The sequence below is a fragment of the Triturus cristatus genome, chromosome 7 (genome assembly GCF_964204655.1).
Source record: "Triturus cristatus chromosome 7, aTriCri1.1, whole genome shotgun sequence".
Taxonomy (NCBI): Eukaryota; Metazoa; Chordata; class Amphibia; order Caudata; family Salamandridae; genus Triturus; species Triturus cristatus.
The window spans coordinates 1,248,861,104-1,248,883,863 of record NC_140590.1 but is presented as its reverse complement, the minus strand read 5'-3'; the positions used below and the strand labels follow the sequence as shown (position 1 = coordinate 1,248,883,863).

At 41.1% G+C, this 22,760-nt stretch overlaps 1 protein-coding gene across 2 annotated transcripts in view; it reads right to left on the bottom strand.

Annotated features, from left to right (window-relative positions):
* Positions 1-10,416, bottom strand: part of LOC146811724 (perforin-1-like) — a 48,221-nt gene extending 37,805 nt beyond the window's left edge. Inside the window, exons 1-2 of one of the 2 annotated variants that reach the window (XM_085618723.1) lie at positions 10,306-10,339; positions 8,927-8,952 (exon numbers count right to left, since the gene is read on the bottom strand). The gene's annotated coding sequence lies outside the window, so the exon portion shown is untranslated. Of the gene's footprint in view, positions 1-8,926; positions 8,953-10,305 lie in introns of both variants that reach the window. The other variant, XM_085618722.1, reaches the window with a different exon arrangement.
* Between the last annotated feature and the right edge of the window lie 12,344 nt (positions 10,417-22,760).

The following is a 22,760-nucleotide window of genomic DNA, read 5'->3' as shown; positions in this document are numbered from 1 at the left end:
ACTCAATCAGAAATTACTTTACCCAAATTAACAAACATTCTGCTAAGTTAGCCATTAAACCTTTGATTGCAAAGAAAAATGGGGTGGCTTTAAAGTGGTAAAAGGTGTATTCTGCCAAGTTTGTTGGGAATATAATAGCTAAGCAGGCATCAGAAATATTGATATGTCTTGACCCAATTAACAACAGCGAAATGTCACTAGCCTTTGAACGAATCCTATTGGAAATTAATAATAATCTGCTACGCTCTATAGCCAAAGGGAATTGTAAGCCCTCCACTTGGTTTGACGATGATTGTGTGATAGCACTTAAAAATCTTCACATGGCTCTGAAGGTAAAACCGAGAGATCAGAACTTTGTGAAGACATAATGGCAGGCATACAAAAAAGCAAGGATAATAAGGCTAAAGTTTCTAAAGGATGAGATGTTGGAAAAGTTGCAAAGGGCCTCAGCACTAAATAGTTCAAATGACTTTTGGTCCGTAATTATTGCCCCCTTCCTGGGAGATGATAATATGATGACTACAGATATTCATGTGGATGAGGAGGCATGGATCGCACACTTTGAAGGTGTCTTTGGTAACACACACAATTTAATTCCCCACCTACCGCCTTTGTTGCCATCTAGTTTAGAAGATAGGATTATTTTTAGCCTGGAAGAGACACAGCTTGCTCTTAGCCAGTGTAAAAGATTAAAGGCACTGGGTTCAGATGGGGTCCCAATTGATTTTTTCCTAGATAATCAAGAACTTTGGGCTCCACTTCTTACAAATGTTTTTAATGAAATAGCCCAATCAGGTGTACCATCTTCTTAGAAGAAGACAGTTATCATTCCTATCTATAAAAAAGGAGACAAGTCGGTCCCACACAATTACAGGCCAATATCTTTATTGTATTCAACAGCTAAATTAATAGGCAGGCTACTTTTAAATAGACTGGAGGAATGGGCCAAGGATAAGAATCTAATAATCCCTTCAGAAAAGGTAAGGGAACAGTGGACCAATGGTGGAATTTAAATCCAATTATCGGAAAATATACTGCGGCTACGAATTGTCATTTATACCGTGCCTTTATGGATTTGTCGTAAGACTTTGACTGTGTGGCACAATCTAAATTATGGCTGATCATGTAAGCCATGGGAATCGAGACGCAGATAATGAATGTTCTCCGTGACCTATATGCCGAAGCCACGGCCTGCGTCAGATTCGGCAAGGATGGTGAATGCACAAGGCACTTTAGAATTATTAGGGGTGTGAGGCAAGGATGCATGCTCACACCCTTTTTATTTGCTTTGCATACTAATGCCGTCGAATACGCTCTGTTAGGTTCCACTATAGATATTCCCTATATCAACTCCTCCCCTGTCCCGATACTGCTCTATGCTGACGACGCTGTGCTCATTGCACGTACCGGTAATGCGTTACAGCAATTAATAGAGGAGTATTCAAAATGTATGAACAATTTGGACCTGAAGATTAATTACACTAAATCCTTTGTTCTTGTGGCAGGGTCCAAGTGGCAGAGACAACGTCAATTGTATATTGAAGGCTTAAAGTTAGAGGTCGTAGATTATTTTAATTACTTGGGGATCATGTTTGACAGAGATAACAATAGGAAAAATATAGTCACCAATAGAGGACTATTGATGTTAAAAAACATTGGGGCTCATTTGAAAATTTATGAAGAAAATTGGGACTAAGCCAATTGAAATAATAAATAAAGGTCTCTGAGGCAAAAACACTATCTGCTGCATCTTATGGTGCAGCCGTTTGGGATATATCTGACATCTTTAAATTACAGCTTATAGAGGATGTATTTTTGAAAAATGTGATATCTCTTCCTCAATCTTCCTCTAATTATATCTGCCACATGAAGCTGAGAGTTCCCTAAATTACTGACAAGATTCGGATCGCTCCTATTCTGATGTAGCATTCAGTATGGCGAAACAAAACTCTCCCGTTAACTAGAGCTATTATAAACGATTCTCTGAATTTAGATGGTGTAAGAAAAAGAAGCTGGCTAAAATATATCAGGAATACCTTGCAAGTCGTTGACCTATATAACTTAGATGAGGATCCAAAATTGTACGTGTCATTGACTAAAAGAGAACTGAAGACTTGCTTATTATCTTATTTTAATTCAAAGAGGTATGATTCTAACCACAAATTGTCTACAGTAAGACACCCTCAAACAATACCTAGCATAATTAACACTAAGGCCTCATATCTAACATTTGTGTCGCATCCCCAACACAGATACATCTTAGTGAGATTTTGCCTAAATTAGATTCCTCTTATGCTAGCCTACCCGTCCAAAATTTATGGTAGTGCACTTCCACCTTGCCCTTATGATATGCCATCGTCTCAGAATGACCTGCATTTTTTATTTTTCTGTACATTTTACGAAACTGAAAGGAAAAGATTTTGTTGTCCCTCTTATCAGGAAAATTAATTTAAGACAACGTTGCAAAGCCCTATATTATCTTCTGTCATTACCAGACCCTTTTACATGTTTCTCTCTGGCTGCATTTTTTAAATCTGTTTTAAATAGAAGGAAGTTGAATGCATTACCAGATTTTAAAATGTAATTAAAAAACTGGCTCTGTTGGAAATCTGTATACATATATATGAATTACTGAAATGTTTCTTAAACCTTTTTTTCTTTTTTATCCTTAAATCCACAATTGTTGTTTTAAACTATGTTTTAACTATATGTCAGCCCAAATCTCTATTGATGAATGTATGTTTGCAGAATACATTTTATGCTGATATTTTATCTGCGAAATAAAGTTATACTGACTGACTGACTGACATCACTCATGACATCTCAAATGACATCACTGATGACATCATCCAATGAATGTGCTAGTTTGTTTTATAGTTTACATAGTGGTGGATAACTACCATAATAGTTTTCTACATAATTTTGTACCACCTGTGTTCAGATAATTGGTGTAAGTGGTTATAAAACGCATGTGCTGTTGATGCACCATAGGTGCGTAGAGGTATAGAGCACATTATAAATCCTTGTATTGAAGAGTAACTCTGTGTGCAGGTGACAGACTACTTGTGTTCATTATGTACCACACAATTTTTTGTTAATGCAGAAAAAGTTTCCAGCCGAGCAAAGATTCTATATACCACATATTAAGTATTGTAAGAAGCCTTGCACTATTAGACAGAATCATCTCAGCATGACAATATCTACTTAACAAAGATAACTGTGTGCAACAGGTAGTAGCATATGTACGTGTGCTTGTTTTGCTTAGGAAGATGGGCTATCTGTAAATAAATTTTGCACCTTCAGACTTTGGTATTTTTAACCCCTTCAGTGCCACGCCCTTTCCCCGCCCTGTGCCGGGCGTTGCATTAGCGGGCGGGGTTCATGACGAGATAGTCTCGTCATGGGCACAGCGCAACCGCGCTCCATGACGAGACCATCTCGTCATGGGCACTGAAGCGGTTAAATCGCTCTTTGGATATGTTTTGCATAGAGTGTACACGGTTCTTAGTAAATACTTTTAAAAACTCTGTGCTGCATTCCTCATGAGAGTTTTACTGTCTGCAACCAGTGTAGTACAGAATAAACTCTCTCCATGGAGTACACAGTGTTAACAGTACCCAGTTATTTACTCATATCAATTGTATTTCTCAATGTAGGTTAAGTGACTGTCAGGGGTTTGATACAGGTAAAGACTGTCTGTAGTAGGACATTAGTTATGTAACAAGGCTTGAGTATCTGGGGGAAAATGGTTGTCCCTGAACAGGTGTATACAGATTGAATACCGTGTGCAGGATAGGTTACCTTTTCATTTATGGTACATAGTCAATATGAACTCAGATACCCATGAAGTGTATGGTAGAGGGTCAATGCTGCAAATAACACAAGCTTGTTTTACGTATCGGGGTTGTATCTTCAATAGCAGTAAAGACTTCATATTAGTCTAAGCCAGAGGTCTTCTATCTGTGAGGTGCGACCCCCGGGGGGCCCGGAGTCCCGGGAAGGGGGTCGCGCATTTCCAGGCCTAACGTCTGCCTGGGATTCAAAACCTGCGCTTCCTATTGGACAGAGGTCAAACGCGATCCTTAAAATGCTTCAGCTGAAGTTAATTGCATGTCATGTGCTGTAAAACCAAGAGGCCAGGCAGACCGGTAAAACAACAGTTCAAATCAGTCTTCATGCCAGCGAGCCTGCTTGCCTGAATGAAATTTAAATGTGTGCTAGGAGTAAATCTGCAAATGTAAAGGATGCTTGGAAGTGATTCTGGCTTTAATTGCTCAAATCACTTCAAGCATTGTGATGGCAAAGATGTGTTTTTTTGTGTGGTGGTTATCAACTGGGCTGTGAAGCGTGTGCTTTTAATGATAACTCTATTTACACAGCGCTTAGTTCCCTTGAGGAGGTGTCGAAGGGACAGGTATGCAAAAAAAAATGCATTACTTATGGTCTGATATTACACCAATTTACATTTTGGAAGCTCCATTTTACCCTAAAACTCTTTGCACATTTTGTAGAAGTCTATCTTATAATGTGTGTAATGAAAGTATAAAATATTGACTTACACATTCACAGTGCTTTCTGTCACAGGCTGTGACCTCATAGCACTAAAAATACACAAGTCACTAGTTTCCACTGCATCAACCAAATTTTATTATGTGTCTCTCTGGTTACACACAGTGCATTAAATAATAGAGGTTTTATAATGTACTATGTATATATATATATATATATATATATATATATATATATATATATATATATAGTAACAACTTTTTAAATTTATTTTTCATTTAAGCTACTCATTATTCTATATGTAGCTACAAACAAAATATTTTGGGACTGATTTATGAGAGGCTTGGGCCGCTGGAGCGTCAGTTTTTTTTAACCTTTGGCGGCACAAGCATCTCAATCATATCAATGAGGCGAGGCAAAGTCACCCTGCTTGGCTTTGCATGGCCTTATAGATATGGAGTAAGACAAAACAGAGCAAGTCGCTGCGTTTCCTTACTCTATGTGAAGTAGGCGTTCCATAGGCGTTGCGGTGGGTGTTCCCACACAACGCCCATGGATTTTGATGCTGCCCCAGATTTACAAAACCATGTAAACCTTACGCCTCCCCACACCAAGCGTAACAAGGAGAAATGTTTTAATTTCTCCTAGTTTTTTCCTCTTTCCATGTGTGCTGCATATTGCAGCACACATAGAAAGAGGCAAACCCCTCTCAGGATTGTTTTTGTGCAGGAAGGTGCCCCCTCCTGCACACATACCATCCTGCCTATGTTGGCGCTAGGCAGCAATTTGTGTGCCAACTTAGGGGGAAAAGGACAAGAATGCACCATATTTCATAAATAAGTTGCATTCTTGCCCTTTCACATTGGGCGTAGGGCTGCGCAGCAATAAGACTTGCGGTGCTTCCCTATATCAATGCCTCATAAATGAGGCCCTTTGTTTGTAGCCACACCTTTGACCACGCCCCCAACCACTGACCTTTGGTTTGCTAAACACTATTTAATTTATTTCCCCAATGTATAAATGATTTGCTGTGGGAATTGGGGGTGTTTATGGTTGTCAATAGTTGGCAATGATGAGGAGGCCCAAGTTCTAGGAATTTTTGTCAGGAAGGGGTGCTTACGCCTAAACGTTTTTGACAGGGGATCTTGGCATCACAAAGTTTGAAGACCTCTGGTCTAAGCTATTTTACACTTACTTTTATAGAAGTAATTGTATACAGGTTTAAAGAGTTATGTGTACAAAAGAAGCTTGGATGATGTAATCAGTGATGTCATTTGAGATGTCATCAGTGATGTCATAAATTATGCATTAGAACATGTCATGAATTAGGTCATATGTGAGGTTACAAGCAGTAAATATTAGGGCAAAAATTATAGTTAGTTCTACTAACTATAACTGCAGAATTTCTGTGTTTTTTTTTTTACTTTGGAATGGTAATGAAGACACTGAGAAATTCATCTAACTATAGAGCTACTTTGGTTTTTTCAATGAATTTCTAATTTGTTTTTTAAACAAAGAAAATCTTTTTATTACATCTAACAATAACCTTACTTTAACCTTTGCTTTTTTCAATGAATGTATATATATATATATATATATATATATATATATATATATATATATATATATATGTATATATATTCCAAAAGACTTCTGATGTTAGAGGAGCGCCTCAGCCTCTCGGGTCGGGGCCCATGTAGATGCGTCAGCCATCTCAATATATCCCAAACGAAGAACACGTACTGTTAGGTAACGTGAAAAGGGCCACACCAACGTGCTGCATCAATCCTTTATTACGAGGCAAGATAAGCATAACGCGTTTCAACTCAACATGAGTCTTTGTCAAATGCAAATGTCAATCAGCCGGATTCGTTTGACTTTTAAACATAATTGCCAACATGGAAAAAGGACAATTCCTTTAAAGCAGCAGTACATCTTTAAAATCGGAGTTTCATTTGGCGTTTTATTTAGTTATGGTAGGTATATTTCCCATTCATTTGCAGATTAGGTTCATCTCAAAATATAGTATTTCCGTAATTTCATTCAAACCATAACTATTGATGTAAAATTCATACATTGTAGTCATTTAGTACCACAATAACCATCATGCTCCATTCCTGCAGCTTCACATTTTTTAGTCATTAAATGCCTGTTTCTTGACACTGTGTATAGAGTACCTCAATTAAACGGAAAGTTCCAAGCTTACGCTGCATTACAGGGTCACAGTGCAAAATCACAGCCAATGTCACTTTAAAGTTCTTACTGCTTGCCTTCGAATTCAGTATTAACCTCAGCCCGAAGTGCGCAGGAAATTCCCTCGCAAACCCTGGCTGTTCCAAAATCCATTTTCAAAATAAGGAGCGGGCCCCTCATCGGTGGCCCTGCTATCAACACTTCATCAATGTCAAATGTTATATATATATATATATATATATATGTATATATATATATATATATATATATATATATATATATATATATATATATATATTATCTACTGGCAGTCGCCAGTAGATAGTTATAGTTAGGACCGTGTTTCCATAGGAAATCCGCAACATTCTATTTGGAATAACTTTGGCGCCGGTCGACGAATCCTCGCGAAATTTTCAAAACTAATGGGGCGCTATGCTCCGCTCCTACCCTGAAAGTCTCGGGGGGATTCGTCAAGCGGGGGCTGAAATAAAAGGGGGGTCCCAAAACGCGTTTTCCCCATGCATTTTCCCATAGGACCTTAAGTCCGAGCTACAGCCCGAACGGCTGAACAGAATTACTTGAAATTTGGCAGAGAGGTAGTCCTCAGGTCAAGGATGTGCCTTTTGTAGGTCTGGTGTAAATCTGTTCAGTAGGTCCTGAGAAAATAGCATTTAAATCAATATATATATCTGTAAGCGCGCTCCGTGCGCTTACCGTAAGCTTACCATACGCGTATGGTGCCGTGCGCGAGCTCAATTCTGATTGGTGGTTACATGACTGTAAACATTCGAATCGGTCGAAATCAGGAAGTGTCGGCCGCCATTTTCTGTCTCTCGCACTGAGAAACAAAGGTGGGGAACGTGAAAAGGGGGCAACGAAGAGAGTTGCAGACCCCCTAGTGTTTGTCAGGGGATCCAAGAAAGACCCAAAAGTACGGAAAATACATTTAATAATTTTAAAAAAAAATCGCGGAGTGCGCGTACGGTAAGCTTACCGTACGCGCACGGCAAAAAAAAAAAATAAAAAAAAAATAAAGAAGTAACAATCACATTTATTAAATAAATTAAAGGACCCACAAGGGAGAAAAAAACAAATGTTACTGTGTAAAAAAAGGCGAGGCGCGCACGGCATGGACTGCGCAACGTGGGCGCTCGGTACGCGAAGCGCACCGAGCGCCCACAGCTCGCGCACGGTGCGCGAACATGGTGTGCGCACAGTGAAAAACCAGAAAAATAAATAAAAAATAAATACATAACTTAGCATTTAAAAAAACGTACAAATTCACTGAAAAAACCATAGGTTTCACACACGTTATAGTTAGGAATTATCATTTACAAAACCTTGCAAATTCACTTAAAAAACCATAGGTTTCACACATGTTATAGTTAGCTGTACATTTCACTCGTAAAAAACCAATGAAATTCCACGTTATAGTTAGATCAGGTAACTATAACTTGCGCGACCGCAATCCACAATGTGTAATTTCAGATGTCATCATTGATGTCATGAGTGATGTCACTGACCATGTCATGAATGATGTAATATGTGACGTCATCAGCAGTGGATTGCGGGTGCGCAAGTTATAGTTACCTGATCTAACTATAACGTGGAATTTCATTGGTTTTTTACGAGTGAAATGTACAGCTAACTATAACATGTGTGAAACCTATGGTTTTTTAAGTGAATATATATATATATATATATATATATATATATGAATACATACACATATATATGAACTTATCTTTTTATGATACAAACATACAAAGAAATATTCATCTTATAATAGAATGCAGCATTATCTCCACCAGATGTTAAATGTGTGTAATTTACCAATTTACCTTTATTGCTACTTTCTTTTTTCTTAAGGGTACAGAACAAAGAAAACACCCCCCCCCCCCATTACAATAAATTATTACCATTAACAACCACCTAGCAACAGTCACAATTGTATTGTAATTGCATTTGTATAGCGCTTACTTCCCCATATGAGGTGCTTTATACCGGGGCAGTGTGCTGCTCCAGAACCCAAGGATAGATCGCTAAGGTGTATGGCTGGAAACAAAACTTGTCACCTTTTTATGGTTGGTTACAACAAACAAAAGGTGGGTGCTCACGGTGCTATCTTTTTAAAGCTCTAAATGTCTCATACACTGTACTTTATCTGAGATAACATGAAAGCTAGTCATAGTATCAACATAAAACTGAATCATTTGGTACTCACAGTCTATGTGTCAGCACACAGGAATTCTATGAAGCAAAATACAAAACATTTCTTTATTTAAAAAAAAGACAAAACTATGGGCTTTGTCTATGCTTGTTTCTTTAAGAGGGAGCATCCACCAGTGCCCCCCACATTTTCTGGCCAGTTGTATTGTGAATAGATGGGAGACAGAGGAAATGCAATGGTCAGAGGTATAGTAAACAAGATAATAACAAAAATACAAGCATGGACTACTGCTAGTATTTCATAATATCAGCAGCACCTACAAATCTCATTTCTTATTTACTATTGCAAAAACAGTATAATAAAGTGCAGTATCTATGTAAATCGTACTGCCACTAGCTTGCAGCTTTGAAGTGCTTTAGTTAACAGATGCAATCAGTTTAACAATATTAGTTCAATCAGATGGATCTTTCACTCCACAGGGCACCCCTACTTCGGTACATAATAGTAACCTTTTAACCCTCTTCCAGAATGTGGTATCGTCCAATTCACCCTGCCATATTTTCAAACTAAGGCTCCCTTTACAATCTGAGCCGTGATATGTGGAGGAAAGGGGTGACCCAGAACTACCTTTACCTACAGCCATTTTGGTTGTGTTTACGTCTGGGGGCTGCAGTTTGGGGAATAACAGGCACAGACATCGCCTCCACCTGTCATCACACGTGTCTCCCGTGGCAGCAAAACGCTGGAAAAGACGCGCCCGATAATTACGGAAGTGCATGGTGTTACTGCGCCTCCTCCTGGTAATTACCAGTGAAAAGTGTAAATACGCTCATCAGGCCGAATATACAATAATATTTCTGCAGGGCGTTTTTCTGGCTCGGCACAGTTACCTCTCAGATGAAGGAGAGAGGTTGAACCTTAAGTTAGGATAGAGTGCAATTTACCCTGACCCCACGTGTGCACATGTCTCTGTCCTCGGTGGATGAGCACCACGATCCTGCCACATCAAATCAAGGGGCAGACCTCCTTGATCTGGAAATGCCACCCTCCCTTTCCTAGTTTTCTTGGACAAGGATTGATTAACTTCTTTCGTTCTACGGTGCCACTAGGAGAGAACCATTTTTGGGCATGATTTAGGAATGTTTTAAATTTTTTTTTGCAGATTTTTATAGCGCGAACTCGACCCGAAGGTATTGGAGCGCTTTACATGAGCACCAGTTACTGTCACACAAGGACACATTCATTTTTGGGAGGCACGGGGAGATTAAGTGAGTTGTCAGGAATCACAGGATTCTGAGCCCAGGCTCGAACCTGGTTCTCCATCTCCAAAGTCGGCAGCTCTGGCCCTAAGGCCACATCCTTTCCCCAATGTTGCTGATCTGACAACACTTCCAGGAGCCCTGTATCGGAAAAGACCTGGCTGAAGTACTCACCCCCTGTTCTCCTCTGGTCAGCGGGTCTCAGCAGCTCTCCTTACAGCACCCAGCCACAGCTCCTTTTTGTCGCTTCACAGACCCCTCCTCTATGCTTGCTTCTGCTTGCCCCTTCCTCTTTCCATAGCTGCTGTCGCACCTTCCAGCATGTGAGCTCTATCTTTATTCACCACTATTTTCACACTTCTTAACACATCCTGCCTGCCCACGTGTCTCTTGCGGCCTTCCAATTTCCTCGTCTCTGCTTCTCAAATTCAAACGATCTCTCTACATTAATAAGGCCCGTATAAAAATATATATGTTAGGTATTTGATATACGGACCGAACTCCATGGAGCCCTGGCACACGTACTCTCTGATTCATGCTTTCTTAAATCACTAGTACAAACCGGGGAATTTCCAGAATCTTCAGTACTTCTGTTTTGCCTTCTGGCCCGCATCTTGGACGCCCACCTCCATTTCATCTAAGTTTGGCTATCCCTCACCCTATCCAGAAGGATTACAGCCTCTCTATCAATTGCACTTCCGGGTCCTCTGCTTCACGCATGAGGTACATCATCTCCACATTTCAGAAATCCATCCAAGGTCATCAGGTCACAAGGGAAGTCAACATACCAGAGGGGGCTCCTAAAACAATTAGTCATCCACTGCACAAGCTCTTTAGAATACAGGCGCAAATCCCTTCATTTTAGCAGCTCTGGAGGCCTACCCTGCTATCCTTTGTCTTGCAGAAGGCTCACTAAAGATTCTCAAATGTATAGCTTGAGTGAATATTTACTTAGTGAGATAGATTTACTAATATTTCACGCAATGCAGTGCAAAGCCCTAATTTGCTGAGCTGCTTAGCGTTAAAGAAGGTGAATACGACAACACCATCTTTAGTAAGATATGGAGCTGCTGCTCTCTTCTCAAGCGCCAGTGCACCATTTAACTGTCTTGAACCATGCACAATCCTTTACACCATAGTGCAAAGGTGTCTGTGTGATTCTAACATACAATTTGAAGTGGAAAGTTACCCTTTCAGTTCAGAAACTATGCTTATATTTGTTTGTAAACTTTTTCCACTTTCTAGTGTGCTGTACAGTGCAGCACACATGCAAAGTTAAAAAAAAGTTTAGAGAAAAGAAAACTTTTCTCCCTCTTTGTGTCTGCCCAAGGAGGCATAGTTTGTTGGTACAAAGGCTTGTCTAGAAATGTTAGTAGATAAAGCTTTCCAACAAAAACCATGGGTGGTTGCATGGGAATTCCCATGCACCACTCCTAGGACGCCCGCTTGATGCAAAGTACAGCAAAGTAGCGCATAGTGCTATATTGCTTTCCTTTTATGCAACTTCCAGCAGAAAGTAAATCCCCAATCAACACTTTGCTCTGGTTTGTATCACTTTTGCTGACTTTGCACCAGTGCAAAGTTTTATAAGTCAGTCCGGTGCAATCCTGCTATGTGTATGTAGCCACCTAGTATCACATGACTTTGTGTGGGTTGGAGATACAGACCTATGCAGACATCAATAACACAGACATAACTCGGTAAATTCATAAAGATACATTTACACTTTACACTTACACTTTGCAGCAAATATACCATTATTGGCTATGCACAACTTTCAAGAGTAATTCTACTGCAAAGTGTAAAGTTCCATGTCTCTACCCCCTGAAACCAGGGATGGAGCCAAATTTACAAGTGGGAAGTTACTACTTGTATCTTTACACACTTAGGCGGAGACCTCCACCAACAGGACGGAGAACTTCATATGGTAAAGTATAGGGACAATTTTAAAAGTTTATTAAACGTTAAAAAATGTGAAAAATATTTTTATGTTAAACATCAATGTATATAAATTTCCTATATTTATTTTAAATGTAGACCAAAATAAAATGCTACTGCACTGCTAATTTAATTTTGAAAAAGACATGTAATTAATTTAAATATATTACTTAACATTTTTTTTTAATATTTACTTCACAAAATACCACATAACGTAAGGGGTTTATTTTTAATATGTAGTAAAAAGTATCAAAAGATATGCATAGAATTAACTTAAATTAATGTATTTTTTCAAAAGTTTCATTTATGTTTAGATTTACCACAGGTTATTAAAATATTGTATAGCAGAATAATATTTCATGTTTCTATATCTAATTTCTTAACATTAAATTACATTTATATTTATTTATAAAAAGTCTAAATTAATCAAAAAATGAAATATTTTAACATTATTTCCTGTGGTGTGTTATTTTAAGTTCCTGGCTTTATTATTTTCTTTGGGAGGGTACTGCAGTACTGCTGGTTTGCCACGTGCAGTGCTAGACCTACTCCAGGGCTGAGCTATTTCAACTGTTTGGATCCTTTTTTGCTGTAGCAGTTTTAGAAGTGCAGTTTGTGAATAGAAATGGGATAACAGTTTAGTGGGTGGGTGTCTATCCCTTCCTAAACCCCTCCTTAGCCCCCCAAACCAATCCTTACTTCTTCCTAAACCCCTCCCATTTTATTGCACATGCGTAGTGCTATTGTAGCACCACAAAATGTAGAGCAAATTGCAGTTTGTGAACTGGTCCCACAGTGGTCCAGTTCATCGTGTGCAACATATTCAGTAATATTTTTTGCCATGCATTTTTGAAGCAACTGGCTGAAGTGTATCACAAAAGTAATTGTCTTACACACCCTGTGTGGATAAATCTTCACTCTTCGTCAAATTACTTTGAAATATTTGCACAATCATAACATATGGACAATGGTCCAAGATGTACTATTTTTTGATTCACTCAAAGCCGTCACCAACTTTATGCAAATCAAATCTGAATTTGCTAACTGACCTGAATGAATAAATGAATATTAGCTTTGTAAAGCGCAAACTTTGCCCATGGGCGTCAAGGCACTACGGAAAGGGGCCAGGAGACAGTTGTGAAAATTTGTACAGAGCTTACAGAGTTGAAAGGGTGAAAAGCCAGGTCTTCAAGGCTTTACGGAAGAGAGAATAAGTTTCCATGCCAGAGATTGAGGATGGAAGGGAATTCCAGAGATTGGCCGCAGCCAGAGAGAAAGCTCTAACCACCTACGAGCTGATTAATTTATATTCATTATCAATTAATTGGAGGTCACAATTTGCGACCCCCTGTAACTGGCTACAATCAAAGGAATGTTGGCCTTCAGGAACAGCAGACCCCACCTTGAGCCTGTGATTGCATTTCAAAACAGAATACTTATTTTTTCAAAGCAGCCCGTTTCCCTTAAAGGAAACGTGGCTACTGTAAAACAAAATGTGGCAAACCCCATTTTGTGATTAGGAAAAACTTGAAGAGTGTATAATTGAGATATTTGACCCTTTGGGTCACCAGGACACATTTGAAGAGGTTTACCCTGAGCCTATTTGTGATGGGAGAAGGACGCGTCAACACGTGGGCCCTGAGTTGTGAGACATTCTATGTAAAGCGTCTGTACCTCCAGTATTACTGACACCCCTAGGACTGGAAAAAGCAGCTTTGGCCCTATCGCTATCCAATAACCCTTTGTGCTGATGTATACAGTCTGTTCTAGTCTTTCTCTAATTCATCAACCCCAGGCATGGGATTGGTCTGAATTAAAACACTTTGGGGCATATTTACAAGCACCTAACACCCGTTTTGCGCCACTCCCCATATTTACATGGTGGTGTCAAGCCACTTAGTGTGGCCTAACACCACCTTGAAAATATCCTACCGCTGCAATCTGCAATGGCAAAGGGGAAAGCAATGGGTGTTGCTCTGGGCGTTCCACCACAAAACCTATTGCAGCAGTGCCAAAAACTAAGACCAGGCAACACCTGGTCTTAGAATGGCGATACGAGGAGAAATTATTAAATTCTGCTCGATTTTTCATCTTTCCATGTGTGCTGCATTCTGCAGCACACATAGAAAGAGCTAATCACCATTATTAATAATGTGCAGGAAGGTGCGCAAGGGTGGCTGTGCTGGCGCTAGGCAGCTTTATTAGTGACAGTGCAAAGGGAAACACCGGGGTGCGCCGTATTTTTGTAAATACGGTGCATCCCTGCATTAAGAAAATGTCTGAGCACAGCATTGCAAAATTTGGTGTACCACAGCGCTCCTGCATTTTCTTGTAAATATCCCCCTTTGTTTATATGTCTGAAATCAATTCAAAACCATCAGGCTTTGAAACTAGGAAAATTAGAGATATCGAATTGTTTCAGGATAGGTCTTTGGTGTCTATGCCAGACCCATTTCAGGGAGGCCAAAGGGCAGCCAGGGCTACTGGGCCACAACTGTGATAGTTGGGGGTAATTGCCTCTGGTGGTCATCCTACTATGGCTCTTGCACACACTACTCAGGGTAGCTAGAGAGGGCAGTGAAAGGCTTCTCAGGAATGGTAGTAAGGGGTGCAGAAATACAAAACTAAAACATTCAAGCAGCATGCACAATAGCTAACAGTCCAGCCCAGTGATTGTCTCTCTAGTTATCTTAATGAAAAGAAAATTCTTTGATGTCAGCAGGTTGAAATGCCACACCCGTTTATGGTGGTTCAATTACCTGGGGCCCCGTGACAAGAAGGGTGGCTCTACTTCCCGTTTTGCCAACCTTGCGCTCCTGCTGGCCAAGAGAGCCATAGCTGCTGGATGGAAGGCTACCAGAGCCCCATCCCTGCAGGACTGGCAAACGGAAATGCTGAGATGGGGTAGGGCGGAGGGGGCTGAACTGAAACGTGAGGAATATAGAGGCCTAAGGACAACACCGATTTCGATGGGATGGTACACAATGATAGAGGAATATGCTGCGATAGACGTCTTGTCCTATTGAGGCGGGTTCGGATTATTGTAGGTGGGCCTACTCCACAAGAATGGGACCCGTGAGCTCCTCTCGACACTTGTGGGATATACTGTGTGGATTGGCAGGACGATGCGGTCTACCTGAGTCAGTCCTCGGAGCCAAGTCACATACAACTGCGGATACGAGAAAATATGCAGATACTACTGGTGGGTGTTTAAGGCCGAGCATGCGGCGAGGGAGGGGGAAGGTGGGTGTGAGATTTTGTTAGAAATTTTATGTCTGTATTAGAAATTGATAGATTTGTTTGATGATGATACGATTCTTAGCGCAGAGATAACTGTCGATAATTCTTCGTAATTTTTTCTTTTTTTTTGCCATTTGGGACGCATTAGCGACATTAGACCACTAAATGATCCCACGCAGGGAATATCAAGGATTTACGAGATTGGTGGAACGTGATATTCTACATGCCTTGTCAATCTGTGAACTATGTAACGCATTTATGTGTCCATATATCACTGTATGATGCCCTGTTCAATGATTTGTGTAATGCAATAAAAACAAATAAAAAAAAATAAAAAAATGGTGATTCAATTACTGGGTTTTACGATCCACAATATCTTAAGGCACTTAGCAGAGACAAGCAGTAATAGGCAATAAGTAGGCAAGGATGGGAGTTCACTATGCTTTCACAATATCAGGTAGACCATTGCAGGCTGATCTTTCTGTGAGCAAGACCAAGGTGTTATTCATAAACTGCATTTTGTAGTTCATTTAGTAGTCCTACAATAGTACTACTTTTATGCTACAAAACGTTCTTCATAAATCTAGATCTTTTACAGTGGATTTACATCCACAGATTGCATGCTATAGCAATAAAATCTCTTACTATATTCCTTAAAATCCTGCATGAAAAATGGACTTTGAATTCTAACTTTTATTAATAATTTCCTCCCTTATTTCATTTATTTTGAATGCACTCTGCTTCGGTTCTACATGCCTCCTCTGCGTGGAAACTGCTCTAAATCTCATTCCTGTCTATCTTAAGCTTTTTTTTAAAAAAATCATAATAATATTATTCCAGCAATTTATCTGCTTCTCACATACCCCCTTTAATGATCACATCTAAGCTACTGATGGATTGCAAGCAAACTGGAGTTAATGCATGGAATGGCCTTGATCTCCACACATGTACTCCTACCTTTTAGTACTAAATGTGGGAAGGGTGAGAGGAGTGGCTGGAAAATAGGGAACACTTACTACTAAATGGGAAGGGAATAGAGAGGAGTAAGGAGGGGTTTAGGGAGAGTTGCAGTCCTACAGACACACACACAAAAGAAAAAGCTCACTATTTTTTTCACAAACTTCACTTCTAAAACTACTACAGCCAAAATGGTCCCAAATCAGTTGTAACTGTACTCCAGCTTAGCCTTGAAGTAAATCCTGCTTCACACATGGCTGATAACTGGTACATAAGTGCCCTCCCATAAAAAATAATGGTGACAGTGACTTAAAATATAGCCCCTTAGAAAAGAATGGTAAATTAGCTTATTTACGTAATATGTATACATTTACTTTAATGTTAAAAAAGTAATAAAGCAATAAATAATAATTGGCAATTTATTATTTTTGAAGTGAAAAATAAAGGTGACTTTAATTTTTTAATAAATTAATTACAACAAATAAAAATAATTCTAAACATAACTTTTAGTAGTTTTTAGTACATACTAAATTAATATATAAACTTTATACCTAAGGTCAGAAATGTTCAATTTTTCATAATCGTTTACATAAATTATTTAAATATAATATATTTAGATGATATAACTATTTAATTTTACATTTTTAAGTAACTTTAGTCTTGGAAATGGTGAATAGCTAATCGAAGAAAAGTTATTCAGAAGTGTAAAAGTAAATTGACATCATAAATCTATATGTATAAATTTACATTTGTAAATAGACCTCCAGTCTCAAAGGGCCCAGTCACAAAGGTTCCTTTACACATGAATAAAAGTGTGAATTTACTCTTGCACTTTGTAAATGTACTACTTTTGGCAATTTCTCATTCTCTAATGTAAAGTTACTTACATGATCCCATCCTCTGAGACCAATGGGGGTGAAGCTACATTTATGAATGTAAAGTTACTGCTATTATCTTTTCATACATAGACGGAGGTCTCTGCCACCAGGGCGAAGATACATATGATAAAGTATGGACAAATTATAAAAAAGGTTATTAGACTTAAAAAAAATATAAAAAATATTTAATGTTAATGGGATTTAATTATGTAAATGTATTTAAAATATAGCCCAAAATACAATAAATGCTACAGCACTATTAACTTAACCTAACTAACAGACTCATCCTAGACCCCCCAAACGAACCCACATCGCCCCCTACCTGAGAGACCTCTACTAACTCCTCATAGAGAAGAGATGCCACTTCAAGATCCTCACGCACGCCTACAAAGCCCTCCATGACATTTTATGTTATTGGATTTGCAGAGCGCATACCTGCACCAGCAATGGGGCGTCCCAGCACTAATCCCAAGGCAGACAGGGAAACAAGGACCGCAAAACTAGGCAAGGAAGTTCATTCGGAAAGAGATAGGTTTTTATAGTCTTCCGGAAGGACACATGATCATGGATATTTCTGATGTTGGCAGGGAGGGCGTTCCAGAGTCTAGGAGCAAGGACATGAAAGGAACGCCCTCCAGCCCAAGCTTTCCTGACACGAGGAATGCACGCCAGGTGTTGGCCAGAGGAGCGCAACTGGTGGTTGGGTATGTAGGGTGTGAGGAGATTGGCTAGGATATCGGGGTCTTGGGCATTCAGGATTCTGTGAGAAATGCCAGAACTTTGAAATTGATTCTCTTCTTCACCAGGAGCCAGTGAAGCCCACTCAGAAAACTGGAAGTAGGCAAGATTTGGGCAGGCCGAGGGGCATCTGGGCATCAGAGTTTTGTGCCCTTTGAAGGCGATGTATCCCTGCTTTGTTGGCACCCAGATACAGAGAGCTGGCGTAATCCAGTCTTGAGAGCTTAGTGGCTTGAATGATGACCTGGCGGGTGTTGGCATCGAAGAATCCAAGCAATGGTTTGAGTCCAAGCTGGGGTCCAAAGCAGACTCCGGCTACCGACTTTGTTTGTACCTGGTAGGTCAGGGTAGAGTCAACCCAGACGCCCAGATTTTTTACAGTCTGTTTAGGCACAGGCAGTGGTCCTAGGGTGGGCGGCCACCAGTGTTTGCTCTAGAGGTGAGTGTTTTTGCCTAAGAGAAGGATCTCAGATTTATTGGCATTAAATTGTAGGCAGTTGGATGTCATCCACGAAGCAATGGCCGTCAGGTAGTTTTTAAACTTGGCAGCATCTTGTACGGAGTTATCGGATAATGCGACCACAAGCTGTATGTCATCAGCATAGGAGACCACAGTTAGACCCCTATCCTTAGCCACTGCTGCTAGGGGTTGAATTTAAATATTGAATAAGGTGGGACTCAGAGCAGAGCCCTGTGGGACCACTTGACACACGGCGTGTGTCTGAGAACTGAAGGGGGTGCAATCACTTGGAAGGATCTCTCAGCTAGGATGGGTGAGAGCCAGTTCAAGGCCGCACCTCCAATACCGATATCTTTTAGACGCTGCAAAAGGATCTGACGAGACACAGTGTCAAATGCAGCGCTAAGATCAAGAAGAATCAGAGCTGAGGTGAGACCTCCAGGGAGCACCAAAGATGTTCGGTAACTGCCAGTAGGGCAGATCATGTGCTGTGGCGTGGTCAGACACCATTCTGCGAGGGGTCCAGAAGTTCAATAGCTTCTATAAACGTAGTAAGGATGGAGTTCATATATGATTCAGTGATTTTAGTTACCAGAGGGAGAAGTGAGATGGGGTGGAAATTTTCAGGCTTGGAATCATCCAGGGTAGATTTATTGAGTAGGGGGATCACCATGGCATGTTTCCATGCAACGGGTACTACAGCAGAGGACATAGACAAATGCATTAAGTCGCAAAAGGGTGGAAGAAGCTGAGGTAGGAATTTCTGGAACTGATCTAGTTTGAAAGGGTCTGCTGGGGATCGTGATTTAATTTTATTGCAGATGGTTGAGAAGGTAGACAGGCTTTTAGGCTCTATGCCGATTCACAGCTTCTCCAGCATGTTGCAAGAACTTCAGGTAATTTCCCATTACCTTTGGGAGCTGCCAATTCATACCGACACCAGCCCTTGTCCCACATCAGCTCTTCGAGTAATCTGCAGAGCACTCTCCTTCTTGATCAAGACTTACTTAGAACAGGAACAAAGTAGGATGGGTTGGGCCCCACTTTTATATTCATTTTTCAAACAGGGGATTTTGATCCACTGTCTAATATGAGAGAACTGGTTTAAGGTGGTTCTTTTTTCAAATGAAATTATCTGGTTGCAGTGGAGTCAAAGTCTTTGTGCAAGGTGAAGGCTCCCCCAGCAGGTATTAATGATGCTGGCTGATAGCAGGACTATCTGAGAACACAGGCACAATTGGGTGCTAAGACTCACATCTGGTTGTCACAGGCCTCCCTGAAGAAGTAATCTTGGATGGACAAAAGGGCAGACCCAGGTTGGAAACTGCCTGACCTTTAAACAGCAGAATTTTCTGACGTGCCATATCTCACCCACCATCCACCAAATGGTAGTGCTCACAAAGGGTGATTGAGCAATCCTCTGCTAAAAGGTCCTCATTGCATTTCCAACTATAGTCCTGTCTCCATCTGCCCTCACGTGAGTGTCTGGTTCTGCAACCTCCATCTTCAGGAAAGTAGGATATGCACTTGCACTTTCTGGGGAGCTACATCCCATGCTCCATCTTGTGCTATGCTAAACCAGGATTCCAAAATGGATCCCACTGGTCCCAGCAGTCAGACTCTTGTTACCATTTACACCGCACATACACATGCTTAAAATGTCAGCATAAGGGTGTGGGTGCTAGAACTTAGCAGAACTTTTACATGAGTTGACTAATAAGCAGCACTCCCTCCTGGACCCAAACAACGTCCACTCATGACTATTAATTAAAATCAGTATGCTGACACTATTGCTTCGTGTCAGCAACTCAGGACATGGGCAGTAGTCCAATATCATCAGGCAGGCGTTATGCTCCCCTCCGGGCCACAGAACAAGCTCTGCACCTTGGATTCACCATGGACAGGCCTATGCCTTAGCATACATGGTAGATTTTCATGGCAGCTGGGCCAACAAAAACTGAGGATACCTGTTTCAATGCAGTCAGGTCATTTAGGGCAGAGGAGTCTGTTTAATATGGAGGGAGTTTTCCCACCCAAACAGTCTAGCTCTAACATTTTCTCAATTTCTTGGGTGACTACATACCTTCTGGCTTCGGATATTCTCAAGGATTCACTAATACTTTTACCTAGTACGGTGTACGGATCTGGGTTTCGATCAAGTTTGTTCTACCAGGTTTACTGTAAAAGACCTGCCCTGATTTTTGTATAAGACAAGGCAGTTCTCTCTTTTGATTGGAATTGGTAGAGAAGCGTCTCTTAGATTTAGCCAGTTTGCATGAGCTCTTAAGGAAAGCATCTTGTCCTCCTAAGAGGTTTCAGCATCTGTAATTCCAATTAAACAGATGTTTTCAGGTTCTTTCCACTTTTCAAGCAGGTAATCATAGTATATGTGGACATGTGGTTTCAGATCAAGTTAAGACACTCCATATGCTACAGGTCCTACTGTATCCAAGATGTCACACAGAAAGTGTGACTGAGTTAGCAGTTTTTGTTCTGAAATATGGCAAACATCTTATCACCCAGTTGAAAAACACAGAGACAAATTCCTTGATTGAGGTGGACTTCTTGCATCTGTTGTTCTATTTGTTGTGCTTTTAAGCTGGCTGCATCCACTCGACAGATGACATCCAACTTTCTGTCTTTTCCCATTCTTTAGGTATATTCAGGAAGTTATAGAATTGCCAACTAAACAACAGACCACATGGAGCGATGCTCATAAAGGGTTCTGCCATTGCTAAGGGAAACAAAATTAAAAGGAAAGCTCATCCAAATTTTTCCACCTCATGTGATGGTTTCAGGAGCATGGATTTGATGGTCTTGTTGTAATGCTCAACAAACTTGTTGGTTTGTGGGTGGATGACTGCAGCTTTATATGCTTTATGTTGTGTGTTTTCCAAGGTTGTTGATACAGAGAAGACATGGCATTGATGCCTTGCTCTGTAATTATTTTGGAATTTAAACATACCATTACGAAGTATGGAAGGTGGGTGGCAGAAATATCTCTGGTTACCATGTGGCATAGTAAACTATGGCTGGGATTTATCAGTGGCCTCTTCCAAAGCCAACAATATCCATTCCCATCTTCTGGAATGACACCTTGATGATGGGTGTTGGACTTGGCCCTGCTTGCAGGATCATCCCGGAACTTTTTGCCTTTCCCCTTGGCCTTTTTGCTGTATGGATGTGATTGAATGCTGTGCAATGGTGTGCATAGGCTTATTTTCACCATGGAAGAAAGTGTCACTTTTAAAATGTCACCCTGTCTGTGCGCTACTGCTTGCCTGAAGTGGGTTGCAGGTCTAGTGTTCGAAGTGACCAAGGCTGACTCCGCCCCTTGAGGTGTGGCCGTCTCACATACCCCCAGCTTTTGGAGGGAAGCCTGGCAGACAGGGTACCCTACACCTCCCCCAAAACCAGTTGAGACCGGTTTCCCCAGAGAGCCTTCTAGAAGGTTCTGGGCCTTTCTGGTAGGTGGGGTGAGGAGTGCATATATAGAGGAGCTGAGGCTCCATGTGACAGTGCTGTGCGTGGACTTGGATTGAGAGGGGACACTCTGCCAGGAGGTACCGCCGCAAGGGCCTGTGTGCTGGCCCCTGTGCCCATCTGTACACCCCTCTGCTGTCCAGAGGGCTAGTGAGAGCCCGCTGCTGGAGTGAAGACTACTGTGCCAGGAGGAGTGCCACTTTACGGGGGTTGACTGTTCCTAGGAACTGCTGTCCTGTCTTGATGAGTGCCCGCTGCCAGCTGATCTTGCCCAGCATTGCCAGTCCGCTCTCTTGCCCTAGCGCCTCGTGAGCACGATCATTTGGTGGCCTACATGCCAAGGAGGTGAGGAGCGGGGGCACTACCTTCTTGTGTGGGACCCTGGAACTGTGCGCCATCTAGCGCCTTGTGAGCGCTATCTTTGAAGTGACTGTGCTGCTCTGCCCACACTCTAGCGCCTGGTGGGCACTGTTTTCCTGATTACCAGAAGAGGTACGCTATCTTTGGTCCCTGAAGCTTCTGGTGGGACCTAGCGCCTCGTAAGCATTATATTCAAGGTGCCAGGGGAAGAGGAGCTGACGCCTGCAGTGCTGTGCTGTCAAAGCGCTATATTTCAATTACCCCGTGTGTGTGCTGCATTGTGGTGCTGTCTGGGAGAGCTGCTTATTTTTTTTGATAAACAAATTTTTATTTTCAAATAGGCATCAAGATCAAGGAGGACATACAGCAATTTGAGCAATTTGGCCGCAGCCAGACCTGTCACAAAGTAATTGAAAACCAGCAGCACGAGTATTCTCTCCCATCCCCCCCCCCTGGTCCCGCCCTACGCATACACTCCCTTAAACAAAGCCCCCAAGCCATTTCCCCCATATTTTACGAAACTTTCTGGGGCAACCCCTTGCAGCGTATAGTGTCCGTTCCTGTGCCGCGCACCA